The sequence below is a fragment of the Piliocolobus tephrosceles genome, chromosome 3, assembly GCF_002776525.5.
Source record: "Piliocolobus tephrosceles isolate RC106 chromosome 3, ASM277652v3, whole genome shotgun sequence".
NCBI lineage: Eukaryota > Metazoa > Chordata > Mammalia > Primates > Cercopithecidae > Piliocolobus > Piliocolobus tephrosceles.
Genome location: NC_045436.1, coordinates 4710438 through 4728850, shown reverse-complemented (window position 1 = coordinate 4728850; position 18413 = coordinate 4710438). Strand labels below are relative to the sequence as shown.

At 39.7% G+C, this 18413-nt stretch overlaps 1 long non-coding RNA gene across 1 annotated transcript in view; it reads left to right on the top strand.

Moving 5' to 3' along the window:
- The window catches only part of LOC111548457, a 56187-nt gene that overhangs the window by 31336 nt on the left and 6438 nt on the right, over positions 1-18413 (top strand). The window contains exons 6-8 of the long non-coding RNA XR_002733429.2: positions 2341-2550; positions 4100-4253; positions 13400-13539. This is a non-coding gene — a long non-coding RNA (uncharacterized LOC111548457). The remainder of the gene's footprint in view (positions 1-2340; positions 2551-4099; positions 4254-13399; positions 13540-18413) is intronic.

Genomic DNA, 18413 nt, shown 5'->3' with positions numbered 1-18413 from the left:
CTTAAATATTAACGTACGATAAGATTATGACAAAGTCAACACACTCAAAGCTAACCTTTAGACAATACTCTGTAAGTGGATTTTGAAATCAGGATAGTTCATCTCAGACTTTATCCAAGACAGCTTACATTCTTAAGTATCCCAAAGATCTCCTTCACCTAGAAGGTAGTTTGAAGGCCTGTGTCCCAAAGATAGTATTTTAGAACAGATCCAGTGTGTTTAAGAAATCATCTGTCACACAATAAATTTGATCTGCCCTCAGAGAGGAAACTAGCTTCTGATATTTCTCCCCAAGGACAAAAAAATAAGTTACTGTCAGGCTTATTTTAAATTCCATAACAGAAAATATATTGGGTTTTTTAAATTAGTTCCATACATTTTTCTGTCTGTATATAGCAAATAAACAAGCAAAGTAGCTTTCATAGACATAAAATAAGTAGGAATCCCATTATAGAAATTCTCCTTTTCTGTTATTTAAGTTTCAAAATATCAAAGCATAGTGTTTGTATATAGAATCCAAGAAGAAATTAAAAATAAATAATCTAGAAAAAAACCCACAGTAGGATTCTTACTATCTTAATACTGATTTAGCAATCACATTTTGATTTTAGTGGGTGAAATTTCCAAGGAAACTAAAAGTCTAAAAGACTTAGGTAGAAAAGATGGGGACTTACATTTAATAAAGCTCCTTTATTTACTCCTACAGGTAACTACAATGGGAAGGCTTACAATCAAAGTGTTTATGTATTAATGACTTTAGACCTCTTTGTTCAGGACTTTGTAATTTTTACTAAATGACGTATTCTTCAAAAACAAAAAAAAATCTATATTGGCTAAATATATTTTTCTAATTATGTGTTTTAGAAATAATACTATGTCTACTGTTATAAATCTGGGTTTGTTTCATTGCATTTTAGCATTAATTCTTCAAATCCCTAAACAGAACCATCTGTTTTCCTCACAAATCTGTGTTTAATTGGATACTTAAATTATTTTAGTATGTAATGAAATCACATGTAATATTCAAAAAGTATTTCAGGATGATATTCTTATCCTCTTTTTAAAAAGTACAATGTTTAGAGCTTGTTTTTAAAGACTTTAATTTCTTACATCAACATCTTTTCCAATAGATTAGTTTATCTTTAAAATACAGACCAGGATATATAGTGCAGGAAAAACAGTATTTTTCATCACCTCTGTTCCCTTCATTACTGTCAAAATCTTTAATATCATATTCCCTCAGAAAATATCTGGTATTATTATAAAGTAAGCTCTCAAACTCTGGTAAAAGTATCCTTAGCCTATACTTCAAAATGGAGAAATAATCCAGCCTTTAACTAATTTTCCAGGAATTTACTTTTCTAACATTAGACGTTAAAAGCACATAAAAAAAATCTGATCAAACCCAGGGTGATGATAAAAGCCATTAATCCTAATCATATATGCCAGATCTCTTGGTATACGACATACTCATTACCCATCCTGAGTAATATGTCTTGTCTTTTCTCCACCTTGTACTCCAAAGTCAGGCTGAAGTTACCCTCGGAGATCCATGGGCTTGAAAGGCTCCAGAAGGGCCAGGTGGGGCTGAGCCTGAGACACGAGAATTATTAGTGTGATCCTGGTATTACCAACCACAAGTGGCCCAGCATCATCCCAAATCCCCAGACGTCCTCCCAACTGAGAGGTCCCTCTTTTGAGCCGTATCACCTTGTGATCTCCCTTTCTCTTTTTCTCTTTATCTTTCTTTCCCTACAACTGCCTTTCCTATATTGTACACTTACATTGTATCTCTCTCTCTTTCTCTCTCTCTGTATAGATAATATCTCTGTATCTACAGTGTCTATCTCTCTATATATGGATGTGTTGTGGTTTTTTTATCAGACTATCCTCAAAGAAAAGGATATTTGTCATCATAGAACAGTCATTTATATTAATCAAAATAAACATAAGTGAAGGGCTTTGAATAATAACTTCAATGACTTTTTTTAAAAAAGAATTTCTTAACATAGGTAATAAAGTGAGAAGTCCTGGGTTTGAGTCCTTAGTTCTGCTACTTACTAGATGTGAGGCTTTAGAAAGTCTCGTAAGCTTTCACAGATTGTTTCTTCATTTTTAAAATGCACAGGATAATCACAATTAGGCTACCAACCAACAAGATTATTTCTAGATTCAAGCTCGTTAATGAACACATAGGTTATAAATTCTAAATTCTTAATGTCACACATTCATTGTATCAACAATACAATTGGGTAAAGTTTGTATTTACTTCTATGCTACAACTGGAAAAGGTGAATGGTTCGTTTCTTCACACGACCTTTGCATTCCTTGTTCCTCCAGACACAGCGAAACTCGGTTTCTGCAGAATTTGATTTCATTTGAGTTACTAGGGAACAAAGCAATTAGACAATGAATAATAGCTCAAGATAGGCTAAAGCTGAAGATTTCCGCAAAGGAATGAAGAGGAAACGTTTTGATCCTGAGCAGGTGTTCTCCCTAGATTGCTTAACCTGAGGTTGATTGACTTTTGGAAACGAGACTTGTTCCCAGGTGGGTAAGCCTTGAGGCCATAGGTTTTTCAGGATTTTGAAGGTCACATGGAATGGGAGGGGGTTAGGGAAATTTCCCAAACATTTAAGGGACCTGGGGGAATCTCACGTTGAAGAAGGTAGTTACTGCACGCACGCAAGCCCTTTTCCTGATGCAGGCGGTGGACAGCTCCCGTCTGAGCCTGCAAGTCTGCAGGGAGCTGCAGATGGCGGAGGAGCGCTCGGAGGCCTCCGGGAGACCAGCTTGGGGAGCGGCAGCAGGGCACGCCGGGAAAAGCGCGGGGCATGCTGGGAAGGCAACCCGGGAAGGGTGGGACCCTGGGGCCTGGTGAGGAGCTAAGTGGCCAAGTAGAGGTGCGTTTAGTTATCTCAGAAGTCAGTTGCCCTCATGGTGTCAATTCCTTAACTGTTCTCCCAAGACAAGACGGCCTGAGTTGTTTACAGCCAGCAACTCTTCCCGTCTGAGAGCAGTGTCTCCCGTTGGGTTTCCTCAGTGCCTCACCTTGGTCCAGATGTCCGAAGGGGACCGTTTCCTGTCACCTCTTCGCACTGTTCTAGGTGTTAACAAACCCCCAGCTCTGCCCCTACTGACTTTCCTCATCCTAGCCTTTTAATTCTTTTCTGCCTGGCCTCTAATTTTAAAATACTATGGGGAGAAATGTCTCTGAAGTTTTACTTAAGCCTGAAATGTATAAGACAAGCCTTCAAAAGTGTCCACAATCATAAATACATGTAAGTTTTTCCAGCTTAGAAATTCTTCTTATGCTTACATTAATTTGGGACAGGGTCCCAGCTCTATGTGAGTGGACTGTTTATGACATCCTATTAAATAGAATTCTATCTACCTGACTGCCATATGCAAACAGATGGGAACATAGCTTCTGTGTGATTTTGTACACAACAAAAGATTTACACTTTTTATTTTTGAGACGGAGTTTCGCTCTTGTTGTCCAGGCTGGAGTGCAGTGGCGCCATCTCTGATCACCGAAACCTCCGCCTCCCAGGTTCAAGCAATTCTCCTGCCTCTGCCTTCTGAGTAGCTGGGATTACAGGCATGCGCCACCACGCTCGGCTAATTTTGTATTTTTAGTAGAGAGAGGGTTTCACCGTGTTGGTCAGGCTGGTCTTGAACTCCCGACCTCAGGTGATCCACTCGCTTCGGCCTGCCAAAGTGCTGGGATTACAGGCGTGGGCCACCGTGCTCGGCCTACACTTCTTTTTCTTTTTCTTTTTGGTATGGCTGCGGCTGAGATTTTACAATGCCCTGGATAGCTTCTTGGTCTGATTTCATGTAAGGGTTTTTCCTAAATGATAAGTGGAAGAATATCCAAAATCCCAGGTGAAATTGTCATTACTGTATGTTTCACATGTAACCTAGTCTACTTACTTCAAAAGTTAGAGCAGTTGGGCCCATCTATGCAGGTTGACTATTGCAGTCCAGTTAGATGGCTTCCAAATTCCACTGTTTTCTAACGACTTGATTTAAAATATGCTGTTCATGTATTTCAATACATATTTGTAAAATTTTACTGCTCTCCCTTTCCTCTTAGTGTTTTGTGAGTCTCTTGTTGGAAGGACTGTCTTTAAATTAAAGCAATTAGAGTTACTTTATAAGATTTACCCAAATATAAGAGCTGGAGAGAATAATTCAAATTGATCAGAAGAAAATACTCAATTACTGAAAAATATCAATTACATCAATAGGTATGTTATGGATTATATCTAATATCCAGTTTTGAGCTAATAAAGTATAATACACTTCTATAATTATCACCTTTTAAAAATTCACCACTCATGTCAATTTAAGACAAACATTCTTTAAATGAAATTAAAACTCTTACTTTGGGATCACCATTTCATAGATACAGACATCTGTGTATAGATTACTTCAATGTTAAGTTTTACTGCAAATTATAAAATTTTTCTTTTTTTAACCTATGTATTATGTTTCTTCTTTGCAATATAACTTATTTCTATACTTCTTATTGATTTATTTCTAATACACAATGGAAATGATATAATTTTTATTTTTAAAAGTTTCAAATAGGCCAGGAGCAGTGGCTCACGCCTGTAATCCCAGCACTTTGGGAGGCCGAGGCAGGCAGATCATGAGGTCAGGAGTTCGAGACCAGTCTGGCCAACATAGTGAAACCATGTCTCTACTAAAAATACAAAAATTAGCTGGGCATGGTGGCGCACCTGTAGTCCCAGCTACTTGGGAGACTGAAGCAGGAGAATCACTTGAACCCGGGAGGCAGAGGTTGCACTGAGCCAAGATCACACCACTACACTCCAGCCTGGGCAACAGAACAAGACTCCATCTAAAAAAAGAAAGTTTCAAATAAACACAAAAATGTGCAATATAAAACATAATCACCTTCCACAAAAATTTCTCCTCCTTCTCCCTTTCTCCCTCCAGAAATAACTACCTTTGGCTGCTTGATGCTTTACCCTCCATATTATTTTCTATATATATTATTCTATACATATTCTATACCTGTATTATTTTTAGAATAAAATTATATCTTAAAAATTAATCTGCCATTTTATTTTTTCAGTAAATCAATCTTAGATGTCTGCGCCAATGTTTGTATACTTAAATCGTTTTAAAAGCCTATATGGTATTCTATTGTATGGATGTACCATAATGTATTTGACCCACGCCCTACTAATGTATATGTAAGTTGTGCCTATTCTTTCCTTACATGAGCTGCTTGAAGTGTATGTGTGTGTGTGTGTGTGTGTGTGTGTGTGTGTGTGTTTCCTTTACATTGGACCTTCCACCCTCTGGCAAAAGAAAAAAATTAGTGTTTTCTAGACCCAGGGCCACTTTCTTGCTTATTCTTTTTCATTTAGTCTGTTTTCCGTTTTCCAACTTCTAAGTCTTGTTCTTTCCTTTGGAATCTCCTCTTTTCATTCTATTTTTTTCCCATTAAGCACAAAGGTCCTCTACACACAATATCTCTGCCCTCTGGTACCGATATGCTCTCCCAATACTTTCCAACCCTAGCGGTGAAGAGAAAGGAGGACTGAGTATTCAGTTTTTGATAAGAAACAAGAGGCCGCTACTGGCAGGGAGCCTTGTCAAGATCTCCCTCATTCCGAGCCCTCCATTCCCACGTGAACAACAATGAATGGAGATTTCACCCGCCCACCCCACATTGTTCAAGTTGTCCTTTGCCCTTTCCGTCAAAACTTGGCACCCAAGAGACAGCAGAACATGTTCTGAATTCAACCCTGGGGAGCCACCGATCAATATCACTTGACTCTTCTTACCCATTCGTTGTTCTCTTTCTATGCCTGATGTCGAGTGATGCCTAAGCTATTCTTTGTCATGGCCCTTCTCAGTTGGCCCAGTTAACCCCTGTAGGGTGGGATGGCTATCTACATCCCCCAGGCAGAGCACCATGGACAGAGGAAAAGAGCGTGGACAAAGTACTAAAGCTGAGTCCTGGGACATGGGTTCTCTCACTGCCTCAGCTGTAGGCTCAAGGGATGTGGACAATTTAGTGTATTTTACCTCTTTATGATCTGAGTTGCCAAATACTAAGAATATTAAGTATCTACTTAACTCACAAAATACTAGAAGAATATGGTAATTTGTAAAGCACTTCGAAAATAGGATTCCAAAAGAACAGACTATATTATTTATATGTCTTTTCTCCCTTTTTAGTGTCTATATTTTATCTGACTTCTTTTTTTATATTTACAACTCTTTTGTGAGGCACAGAGAGTATATTCGTGATTATTTCTCATGAGAAACTTTTTTCAGGAGAGTTTTTTTAGGGGATATGTTCAGAGAGGGAGGAAGACATGCCTATTGTCATTTTTTCACCCTATATTTTAAAAAATTGCTTAAATTTCTTTTATATCTGAAACATTTATTGGAATGTTTTTATGATTATTGAGGCCTTAATTATAAGCAGCAGCAATCAGATAAGCACGAAAACTTTATAAGAAGTCTAAAATCCTGCCTGATAGTAAGAAAATTAGATACTTAGATATCAGTGTATTAAATATTTGATGCTAAGTGCCAATTACCTTTAATAATCAAATAGTGGATTGTGGGAGGATCAGAGCAGATATGAACATGACACAAACTTCTCAGGATAAAGGTGTTTTAATGTTTTTCAGGTTTAAAAATAAGAAACATTTTGGAAGCTTAAATGGGACAAAATTTCAGGAAATTGTGGATTTCAGCTCCTGTTATAGTTTATGATAAAAGAAAAGGCTGCAAAATTCTCTTTTAACTGTCATTTCTTAAAAGACTTGAAAGTCTTTTAACTATCTTTTAAATATTCTTTTGCAATAAAAAAAAAAAAAAAGCATTGGCCTTTATGTAAGGGTTCCTTTTTCCCTTGGTTGAAAGCAGCCGATTTCTAAGCACATATAACTATCACTTTCTTTCTAATTTACTTCTTCCTTCCACAATGCAGTTGAATACCATATTAATGCATTCTAAAACTAACTTATTGTTTTGGTGCTTCATTTTTAAAGAAGGGGGAAAACACAGATTTGTCTTTTTATTAATAAGTGCATAACTTCTAATAGGTTATGCTCAGTCTTTAATTCATTTCAGTCTGACTAGTCAAGATCATCTGGATTTTCAAATGCAACATGTAACTGTAAAAAGGAAAATTCACAGAGTTAGAATTCAGCAGAAGTATACAATAGCGGACACTATATTGCTGATTAAAGCAGTTATAACTTAATGATCTCACTGAGCAGATGATGTTTGCTGTGCAAGTGACATCCACTCAGGGCATCCAGTAGAAGGGAGGGCCTTAGTAGAATGTGTGACTACTAATATGAGATTGCCAAAGTCTCAAACTTGCAGCTTCAGTAAACTACAGGAATTTCACGTCTGCCAAGTTGGAAAATAACATGCATTAAACGTTTCAAAAGAGAGTTGGGCATTCATTGTGTTAATCACCAGGATAAGATTTCAAATAATTACAAATAATTACTTTCACGAGGAGATCTGACAGAAGTGGTAGCAAGAAAAGTATTGATTACATGTGAAACGTTAGATCAAGCCTTAGCATAAAGTTTGAGGAAGTCACTCTCAATGTTCTTTAACAAAAGAAGGATCTCGTGAAATTCCGGCAGAGCATGTAATAAGCTGAATGTCCTGTTAACTGGTTAGATTATCTGAAGCAGTTCTGCTTCTGCATGTGTTTAAATTGATTCAATTTGGCTTGGCTACTCCGACCCTCATAAAGTTTTCCAGCCTATCTAGGGGATTAGGAACTGGAGGCATGAGCAGCCCCTACGAAAATCAGTTCCAGACCTAACCTTTGTCCGCCATCCCCTCTCCTCAGCCTCCACTCCCTCTACAATCTGCCAAAATCCACATTCGGTATATCTAAAATCAAATGTCCATGATTTGATTTGTACATGTCCTGAGCAGATACAGAATATTAATGAAGAACACCAGCTTTGGAGTTAGACCTAGCTTGGAATCACAGCTTAGCCACCTCTTTGTGTGATATTCATCCAGGTATTTAATTTCTCTGAACTCACTGTCCTTATCTGGGTATCTGAATATGAAGACAAAAATATCTACTTCACAGAGTTTCCTAGAGGATTAATTTATTTTAGCACAGTGCCTAAAATGTAGCAGCCAAACAATGTAGTAGCCAATATTGTATTATTTGGTTGCTTAAATGGTTTTAAATTTTTAAAAAAATTTTATTATTATTATTTTGAGATAGAGTCTCACTCTGTTGCCCAGGCTGGAGTGCAATGGTGCAATCTTGGCTCGCTGCAACCTCCGCCTCCTGGGCTCAAGTGATTCTTCTACCTTAGCCTCCCGAGTAGCTGGGATTACAGGCATGCGCCACCGTGCCCAGCTAACTTTTGTATTTTTAGTAGAGATGGGGTTTCACCATGTTGCCCAGGCTGGTCTTGAACTCCTGACCTAAGATGATCCACCCATCTCAGCCTCTCAAAGTGCTGGGATTACATGTGTGAGCTACCACACCCAGCCAACTTTAACGGTTTTTGTGTCTACTATGTAAAGAAAAAATAGAGTAGGAAGTAGAATTAATACCTATTTCTTGTAAAGCATCTGCCTTTCCCACCAAAGAAGGACTTAGTTGATGATCTGTGAGAAACTGTGTAATATTACCATTAACACTGCTTAATTTTAGGAGAAAGGCTTTGTAAGTGGGCACCCCCCTGAAATTCATCAGTTTCCTGTTAGATAACTTTTGTAGAATTTTTGGATGGCAACGAAACAGCTATAAATGTATTCGGAGTTCACAGCACCATTTTAAAATGTAGTTTTCTTCAGTTTCATCAAAATTAAATCTGCTTTTCAAAAGATACCATTAAGAGATTTTAAAAAGCAAGCTACAAACATACATATCTGGAAAAGGATATATCCAAAAAATAGAAAGAACTCCTACAAATCAATGAGAAGACAGACAATCCAGTTGAAAATAGACAAAGAATCTCATCAGATTCACAAAAGAAGATGTATGGTTGCCAGTAAACTCATAAAAATTCACCAGGGAATGCAAATTAAAACCACAATAAGTAATTACTCTATACACCCATGAAAATGGCTAAATTTGGAAAGCCTGAGGTGCTAGAAAGGCTGTGAAGCAATTGGATTCTCATACTTTACTGGCAGGAATGTAAAATGTTAAAACCACGATAGAAACAGTTTGGCAGTTTCTTATAAATTAAACATATGATTACCATCCAACCCAACAATTCCACTCCAAGCGATTTACCCAAAATAAATGAAAACATATGTCTACACAAACACATATATGTGAATGTTTATAGCAGCTTTGTCCAAAGTAGCCTAAAACTGGAAACAGCCCAAACGTTGAACAGGTGAATATATAGACACATTGCGGCACATACATAGGAGATGAAATACTACCTAGCACTAACACACGGCTGGCACACTATGCATGAATCCCAAAAACATGCTGCCTGAAAGGAGCCAGAGAGCAAATCATGTACATTGTATGATTCCCTTTATACATGGAATTCTAAAAAGGGGAAACCAGCCAGGGGGCAGAGAGGAACTGACCACAAGGGAACAAGAGGGAACTTACTGGGGTGCTGGGAATGTCCTTTCTCTTGATTGTGGTGGTGGTTACACAGATGTATACATTTTTTCAAAACTCATTAAACGGTACACTTTTTCTTCTCTCTCTCTTTTTTTTTTTTTTGGATGGAGCCTCACTCTGCTGCCTAGGCTGGAATGCAGCGGCGCAATCTTGGCTCACTGCAACCTCCACCTCTGGGTTCAAGCGATTCTCCCACCTCAGCCTCCAAGTAGATGGAACTACAGAGACGTGCCACCATGCCCAGCTAATTTGTGTATTTTTAGTAGAGACCGGGTTTCACCATGTTGGCCAGGCTGGTCTCGAACGCCTGACCTCAGGTAATCTGCCCGCCTCATCCTCCCAAAGTGCTAGGATGACAGGCATGAGCCATGGCACCCAGCCTGAACTGTACACTTAAAATGGCTACATATAGGTTGTATGTATACATGTGCAATAAAGAATTTAAATTTATGCCCGAAGAGGTCTGGCCTTTGCCCTCAGCTTCTAGGTGGTAACATCTAAGCCCTTGGATGTCATAAGAGATAGGAGTGACTTTGTTTACCTGGGGCCTTGGATTAAGCTAGTAGTCTAACAATGTCATGTAAGGTTGGATCTAGCCATGCCAGATAGTGTTTAGGGTGGAGCTGACCCCATCAGAAAGACCAACAATGGGATGTCGCGTAGGGGGTTTGAGTCACACAGTATCAGCTTGCCAGAGACTGAGGTCAGCCGCACAGGCCATCAATCACACCTGCATGATGGAGCCTCATGAGAACTTCCCTGCTTGGCAATATTCCATGCCTATTGTTACAGACACATACTGAGAAAATGACGTCTAAGACTCCATGGGGAGAGAACAACAGAAGCTCTACGTTGGGTGTTTTTCCTGCATTCTGCTCTTTGTGCTTCTTCCCTTGGCTGATTTTAATCTGTAACCTTTCCCTATAGTAAACCACAGCTGTGAGTATCCCAGTTCTCAGCGAGCTCTGTGAGTCCCTCTAGTGAATAACTGAAGTCAAGGGTGGTTTTGGGACCAATCCCCCGAACCTGCAACTAGTGTCAGGAGTGCAGCGGGTCTTAGAGAGGCCCGTGTTCCCTCTAACTTTGCAGTTGCCTAAACCCCCAAGGAGACCCAAGGAGATGGTTCTAAACTTCAGCAGTATGATATCTCAATAAAGATTATCTTTAAAGTACGATCATTTGTTTCTCATAGTACACAATAATATGTGTGTACGTGTGTGTGCATGCGTGTGTGTGTGAGTATACATATATACCTCCAATGGACTGCTGTGCTTTTAATATTAGGAAAGAAAGAATGTCTCAAATAGGCAATTTTGAAGCCATCTTGATATTCTATATCTAAAGTTTAAAGGTATAAATTGTTCTTTATAAACTTAGAAAAGGCTAGGCCCGGTGGCCCACACCTGTAATCCCAACACTTTGGAAGGCCAAAGCAGGTGGATCACCTGAAGTCTGGAGTTCGAGACCAGCCCGGCCAACATGGTGAAACCCCATCTCTACTAAAAATACAACAAAATTAGCTGGGCATGGTGGCGGGTGCCTATAATCCCAGCTACCCAGGAGGCTGAGGCAGGAGAATTGCTTGAATCTGGGAGGCGGAAGTTGCTGTGAGCCGAGATTGCGCCATTGCACTCCAGCTTGGGCAACAAGAGCGAGACTCTCATCTGAAAGAAAAAAACAAAAAAAGAACTTTGAAAACTTATGAAAGAATGGGCACCAACTAATTAGCAGATGTTATTTAGGCACAGTGGGATGAGATCAGCAAAACAGGGGCTGCTATTTATTATTCTCTGTAGATATTTAGGTGGTATAATTAGGGGTCCTTTTGTTCTTTTTTGTGTTTTTCAGGATTTCCCTAATTAATGAAAATATATACTGCGAAAATGTAGACCTTTAAAATTTTATTCCTGGAATTTCTCCTTTCGGATAAGAAAACTGTGTAAACACAGAAGAGAAGAAAGTACTCTGAAGCTTTCAGCAAATATAATTACAAGAGTCTAGTCATCCTACTGTAGCTCTCTCTGCAGCCAATTGTGTGATTCCTTCCTTCCTTTTTATTGTCTTTTCCTTTCCACAAACATTTATTGAGCACTTGCTAGGTTTCAGGCTCTCAGCTGTGTCGCTTTGGGAACAGAGTACTTTAGCAGTAGCTCTGTCCTCTACCTAACAGATGCCAGCACCCTGCCCCAGCCTGACAGCCAAAAATGTCTCCAAACATTGCCAAACGTGCCCTGTGGGCAAAATCTCCTCCAGGTGAGGAACCACTGTTTTAAGAAAACAGATTTCTAGATCATCAGCTCATATACATATTCTTTCCTAAAATCAACCTACGCCCATTATGTTAAAATTAACAAGCTTTCATTAGTCTGGATTTCCTCTCCCTGTCTCTTATTTCACAAGCACCCTTCTCTGACTTTACAAAAGGTCCCCTTTCTTCCCATTCAGAATCTTACTCCAGTGCACTGCCTGGGAGTGTAAGAATCCTGGGCCCCAAACAATCAAACTTCTAACCCCCTAAGCTGACTCATTCAGGAATGCATTTCCCATTAATTTCACTTTCTGTTATAACTATTTATCAAAAGTAATATGTTTATGGTGTTGGATAACTGTATATTAGTAAAATTCTGACATTCAACACCTTTTGGTCACGAGAAATAAAAAATAAAATATCTATATATATACTCTTGTTGCAGAGAAGTACAATAGGGTGATCGCAGCTTTTTAATTATAAAATATTTTATATTAGTATAAAATTCTGTAGAGGAGAAAAAATGGAAAATGAGATTCAAGGAAAAAAGGAGTAATATAAAGCATCCAACGATGAGAGCTGAGCTTGTTTCAGAATTTTTAAAAACAGATGATGGTGGTTATCAGACCCCTATCATGTTTTGTATTCTATTAGATGTATGTAAAGATTGATATAACCATTTTATTTTAAAGTTTCTACAGTATGCCAAAAGTTATATCTCCTCAGTTATTTAAACTTTTGTTGAAATATATGTAAACTTAAAAGTTTGTGGGTGATGCACATGTTTTCTTTTTTTTTTTTTTTTTTTTTTTGAGACGGAGTCTCGCTCTGTCACCCAGGCTGGAGTGCTGTTGCCGGATCTCAGCTCACTGCAAGCTCCGCCTCCTGGGTTCACGCCATTCTCCTGCCTCAGCCTCCCGGGTAGCTGGGACTACAGGCGCCGCCACCTCGCCCGGCTAGTTTTTTTGTATTTTTTTTGTTTTTAGTAGAGACGGGGTTTCACCGTGTTAGCCAGGATGGTCTTGATCTCCTGACCTCGTGATCCGCCCGTCTCGGCCTCCCAAAGTGCTGGGATTACAGGCTTGAGCCACCGCGCCCGGCCGATGCACATGTTTTCAAAATGATTTTAGGGGTACATGAGAAAAAGGTTTAAAGGTTGCTCACAATAGCTGTAAACTATTAATACATTTGGCAATCAGTTGAAAAAAAAAAAAAAAAAAAAAAAAAAACTGCAATGCTCAATCTAAACCAAGGACGCGCTGCCCCCTGGTGGCTTAGAGATTTTCATAGTCACCAGGCAGGAATCAAAAGCTCTCGCTCCAACCATGTATGACAATGATAATGAACTGATTCATAATACAGAGAATCAGAGATTATTTGATTGTAAGAGATATTCATACAGAGAAGGAAATAAAATGATGAATTTTTAATATTATAATTTCAAATTCAGGAAATTACCATTGGTAGTTTTTTACTGGGTAGGTTAATACCTAAAATCTCTCACCTAATTTCAGCCTAGGCTGCTCTTGAACTCCTGGGCTCAAACGATCCTCCCGCATTGGCCTCCCAAAGTGCTGGGATTACAAGCATGAACCACCATGCCCAGTCTCAGAAATTTTTTAAATGATAGCTCATGCAGTTTTCTTTTATAAAGGTAAGTAAAACAAAGAAAAATATTTATCATTTTGTTGTGAAGAGACAGAATAAAATTTATTTCACTTAAGGGCACTGTAGAAAAGTGAAATCACCAAAGATTCCATTATTTATATAGTACTTTATTGAAAAATAACATATATGTAAATTCTTATTACCTGCTTTCAAGAATTTACATGTATGTTATTTTTGAAATTCCTATTGACTAATGATGTGTTCTTTTAATTTGTTAATCTTTCTGTCAAACACACACACACACACACACACACACACACAAAAGAAAAGGAAAAGAAAAATGGACCTTGTCATGGTAAATCCAGGTGCTGTAGTTCTAACTTCCTGAAAATTATTCAACAGTTCCCTCAAATTATACACAAAAAATAGATTTTTAAATGGTCCCATTTCTAGCATAAGTGAGTCAACTTATATGAGCATTTTTCCACTGTACTGTATAGACAACTTGGCATAGGCAGAAGAAAAACATCTTCTCAAGATGCAGCTTCACAATCTTCAGTTATTGATAATGTACAAACCAAACTACAGATAATTTCAGAACTCTCCATCACTTTACTAGAAATGCCAACTAAAGTATATTTCTATCATATCTCTATCAAAATATTTCTAATTTAATAGACATTTTAAATAATGCTTGGTTTTGTAATTCCCTTGAGGATGGAGTAACCAGTATAGAAACAAACATAAAAATAGAACATTCGCCTTGATCAAACACCTACTGGAAAGTGGTCAAGAATTAGAGAAAATTGTATTGAAACAAATTTGCCAATTTGACTTCAACTGCAGTTAAGGTAGAGGTGGGGCTGATTCTTCTTTCATTACAAAATCTATTCTAAAATGTAACATTAAATAATATTACTTAATGTCTGTGGGTGAAGACAGCATGTTATAAAGTCAAGAATCCAGTCTCAGCTTTTTCCTCTTTTTTAGTTTACGACTTCACATATTTAAATTATTTGCTTTGTCTTGATTAATTTTCCCATTGTTTGGACTTCTAAATGAAAACAAGAACTCTTCTAGAAATCGGAGGGTTTTTTGTTTATTTGCATTATGGGTGATACTTAAAAGAAAAAATTCAATATTTATTTAAATATCGTAATAAAGTGTGTGTGTGTGTTGACAACCTTAGTCCAAAGCTGGGCTAATGTTGATATTAGCTGCTTTATATTAATATCGGCATTAATGGCATTGGCATTAAGAAAGTAAGCCAAACCAGAGAAGGTGTCATGTCTTTTTTTCTTTTTCCCTCTTTCTAAGTCTGCTACCACACTTTGAATTGAGTTGGTACTCAGTAAATAAATTAATTGAATAAAATGAATAAATAAGATGATGCCCATATAAGCTGGGGAAATCATTAGATCTCAGTGTGGTTTCCCTTGGTTAATATTAACATTATCCAACATAATTTTATATACAGCTTCCTCTGAGTTGTTTTGGTTTTTAGCTATTTTGATTAGTATTTGGTTTAGTCAGTTAAAAATGCTGGTTTACAATTTAGCAAAAATAAACTACTTTTTAATGGTAGTAATATATAGGTCCAATTCAGAGCTTACATGCTAATAGCCGATGGATGGCACCTGGCCTGCAGATGTGTTAAATAGTAGCATTTTCAATAAGGAAATTTCATGTAAAATCTGTATTTCTAGCTCTCTGTAAAAATCAGCAGATATGTGAATATCTGTAATTCCCAGTAGCAGCAGTTGGTAGGGCTGATGCCATTACTCTCTTTAGATGAGGCATATTTGCCACAATCCCCACTACTCTTTATTATTTCCCCATAATTAAGGTCAAATTTTGGATGCAACTTACTAGTCACTTGGTAGTTGAAAAATATTTCCTAGTTACTATGTTTCTATCAAAAGAGATTAAATGGGCCAGGCGCGGTGGCTCAAGCCTGTAATCCCAGCACTTTGGGAGGCCGAGGCGGGCGGATCACAAGGTCAGGAGATCAAGACCATCCTGGCTAACACAGTGAAACCCTGTCTCTACTAAAAAATACAAAAAAACTAGCCGGGCGAGGTGGCGGGCGCCTGTAGTCCCAGCTACCCAGGAGGCTGAGGCAAGAGAATGGCGTAAACCCGGGAGGCGGAGCTTGCAGTGAGCTGAGATCCGGCCACTGCACTCCAGCCTGGGCGACAGAGCGAGACTCCGTCTCAAAAAAAAAAAAAAAAAAAACAAGAGAGATTAAATGAGACACACAGTTCTAGAAAAATGGAGGAACGACTATTTCTTTCAGGAAGCTAAGAAAATTGCTGCATGTTTAATCTTTGAACTACAGCCTGCTTCAATCATTTACATTACTTGCCTGGCTCAGGTAGAAATTTGAAGTTGTGACCCCCTGGGATAGCTAACAAGAGGAGCTTGGTCATTTAATAGCACATAATTCCAGTTAAGCATGAATACGTGTGTGTAAACATGAATATAACCAGGCCTTTAAGGCATAGCTCAGCTCTAAATGGGACTAACATTACAAAAACATACTTGCAAAAATATTTAAGCAAATTTTGAAGATTAGTAAAGATGCGTAGCCCTGCTAGAGTGTACAACACAAGCATCACACTGCACAGGACTAGACACTGCAGAAAGTCCATAAATAGACTCGAGTATACATAGATTTTAGTATATGATTAAGTTAGCATTGTCAAATGAACAAAGTAAAATACAAAAAAGTATATATTACCATGTATCCATAGTGTATGCTGCCGTATAGAGGAGATAATATTTTAAAATAATTAGTGGATTCTTCTATTTTCCTTTTCTGAGCACAAGCCTAGAGCTCTTAAAGCATAGCCCTGCCCAGGGAAAGAGCAGGGTCTGTTTCAGGCTGCGGATGCTGCTGTTTCTTACACCACAGCCATCTATCCCCCACTTCCTCCATGGCAGCGGTCCCGCTTCCCACGGCAGAGGCTGTGGAAACACCTGGCACTCTCCTTCCCAGTGTTCCTTCCAACTCCAGGCATGTGGCAAGGTTAGGGATGACATGAAATAGAGGAGTCTGCTGGGACAGCTTCTGGAAAGGTTTTCACTGCTAAGAAGAGGAGAGACCTGAGGAGGTGTCTGTCCCCCCGGAAGGCGCCCCTTTCCCCTGCCTGCTGAGAAGGCTGCCCGCTGAAGGGAGGCCTGAGCAGCTGCAGCTTTCCCCAGGCCTGGGGGCCGAGCCCGACCATGAGAAGCCGGCATGCTGAGGACGGTGGAGCACAGGGCAGCTGGAGGCTGGGTGCTTGGTGGCCTTCTGGAGTTGCCAAACCAACCCTGGAGCCTGGAGCCCCAGCACTGTTGCCATTTGAGATGATCAGTGTCTTCATTGTTTAAGACACTTTTACCTGGATATTGTCACTTGCAGCCAAGCATCACGAGACTTACACATTGTGGGAGGGATACCTAAAGAAGAACTGAGGCAATTTTCAATCACTGATATCTGAAAATAGAGCTTTACTGAGAAAAAAGAAAAGATTCAGACTCCTTTATCTGCCCCTTGAGTGTACGAGCCTCCAAGCCTCAGGACTCATACACATTGGATTCTCTCACACAGTAAAGAAAATAACACTCTAGTCAGTGACAGGCCATACTTTGTTTTGTTTTTAAATATGTGGCATCCAGGAGGGATGGTGAAGAAAGGTAAGTGCAAGCAACAGTAAGGGCAGAGAGAGAAGCTGCACCCTCCCAAAGCGCTCTGCCTGGGGCTCTGGGGAGGACTGCCTCATGAGGTATCCCATGCCAACCCAGCACAGCCAGTGTGAGACACGCTGTAGTTGTGCACTGTGATCAAGAGGAGGAAGGACCCACGCTAGCTTTCCTGAGCTGCTCTTGGGTTCCTGTGCTGACTGGCCCTGGCTGGGAAGCTGGCCAGAGGCAGCTGCCGTGCCAGGGTAAATTGGCTTGGTGGAGGGCTGCAGAAAGACCACCTGAGTAGGGGTGAATGGAAGCTTCCCCAGACCCAGAAGGGTGGCAGGGTTGTCAGGAGTCTGGCTGAGGTCAGGGCAGCCAGGAAGGCCCACCAGGAGCATTGCCCCCACACAAGACCCCAACCTTCCACACTCAACTTCAGCACCAGGGGTCTGCAGGGTGTCCTTGATGGGTAGAGAGCATTGCCCAGGGGCCGGGGGAGCCAGGGAATAGCAGACAGACACCCAGTAGACGCGAGAATGCTGGCTTCCAGGCCATGCAGCTGCACCGCGTCCCTCCCTCTCCTCATTGAGACGAGCAGGGTAAAGGACAAGCTCTCTGGGAGACTGACCCTTTCTTCCAAGACAGGCTGAACCCCCCACTAAAGCACAGCTGAAACTACCAGGCAGACTGAGGTTTAACCAAGATCAGACACTGAGTTATTATTATTAATAATTTTTTTTTTTGAGACAGAGTCTCACTCTGTCGCCCAGGCTGGACTGCAGTGGCCCGATCTCTGCTCACTGCCAGCTCCGCCTCCCAGGTTCACGCCATTCTCCTGCCTCAGCCTCCAGGCGCCCGCCACCACACCCGGCTAATTTTTCTACTTTTAGTAGAGACGGGGTTTCATCATCTTAGCCAGAATGGTCTTGATCTCCTGACCTTGTGATCTGCCTGTCTCGGCCTCCCAAAGTGCTGGGATTACAGGCATGAGCCACAAGTTATTATTATTTTTTGATTTTTTGCCACTAGTCTGTGGGTGGGGGTGGCAGAGAGGCGAGGTGAGGATGGAGTTAGAAGGAAGGCTAGGTTAGTCACAGACACAAAAAGCATACATTTTATCACCACATTTAAGTCGTGAACAAAATGTGCGCCTTTGTTCTACATACTGTCTACTTTTTGCAATCAGCATAGCTTCTCATGAGTGCATATTACTTTCTCAATTTAAAAAAAGCAGTAAAAGCAAATGAAAGT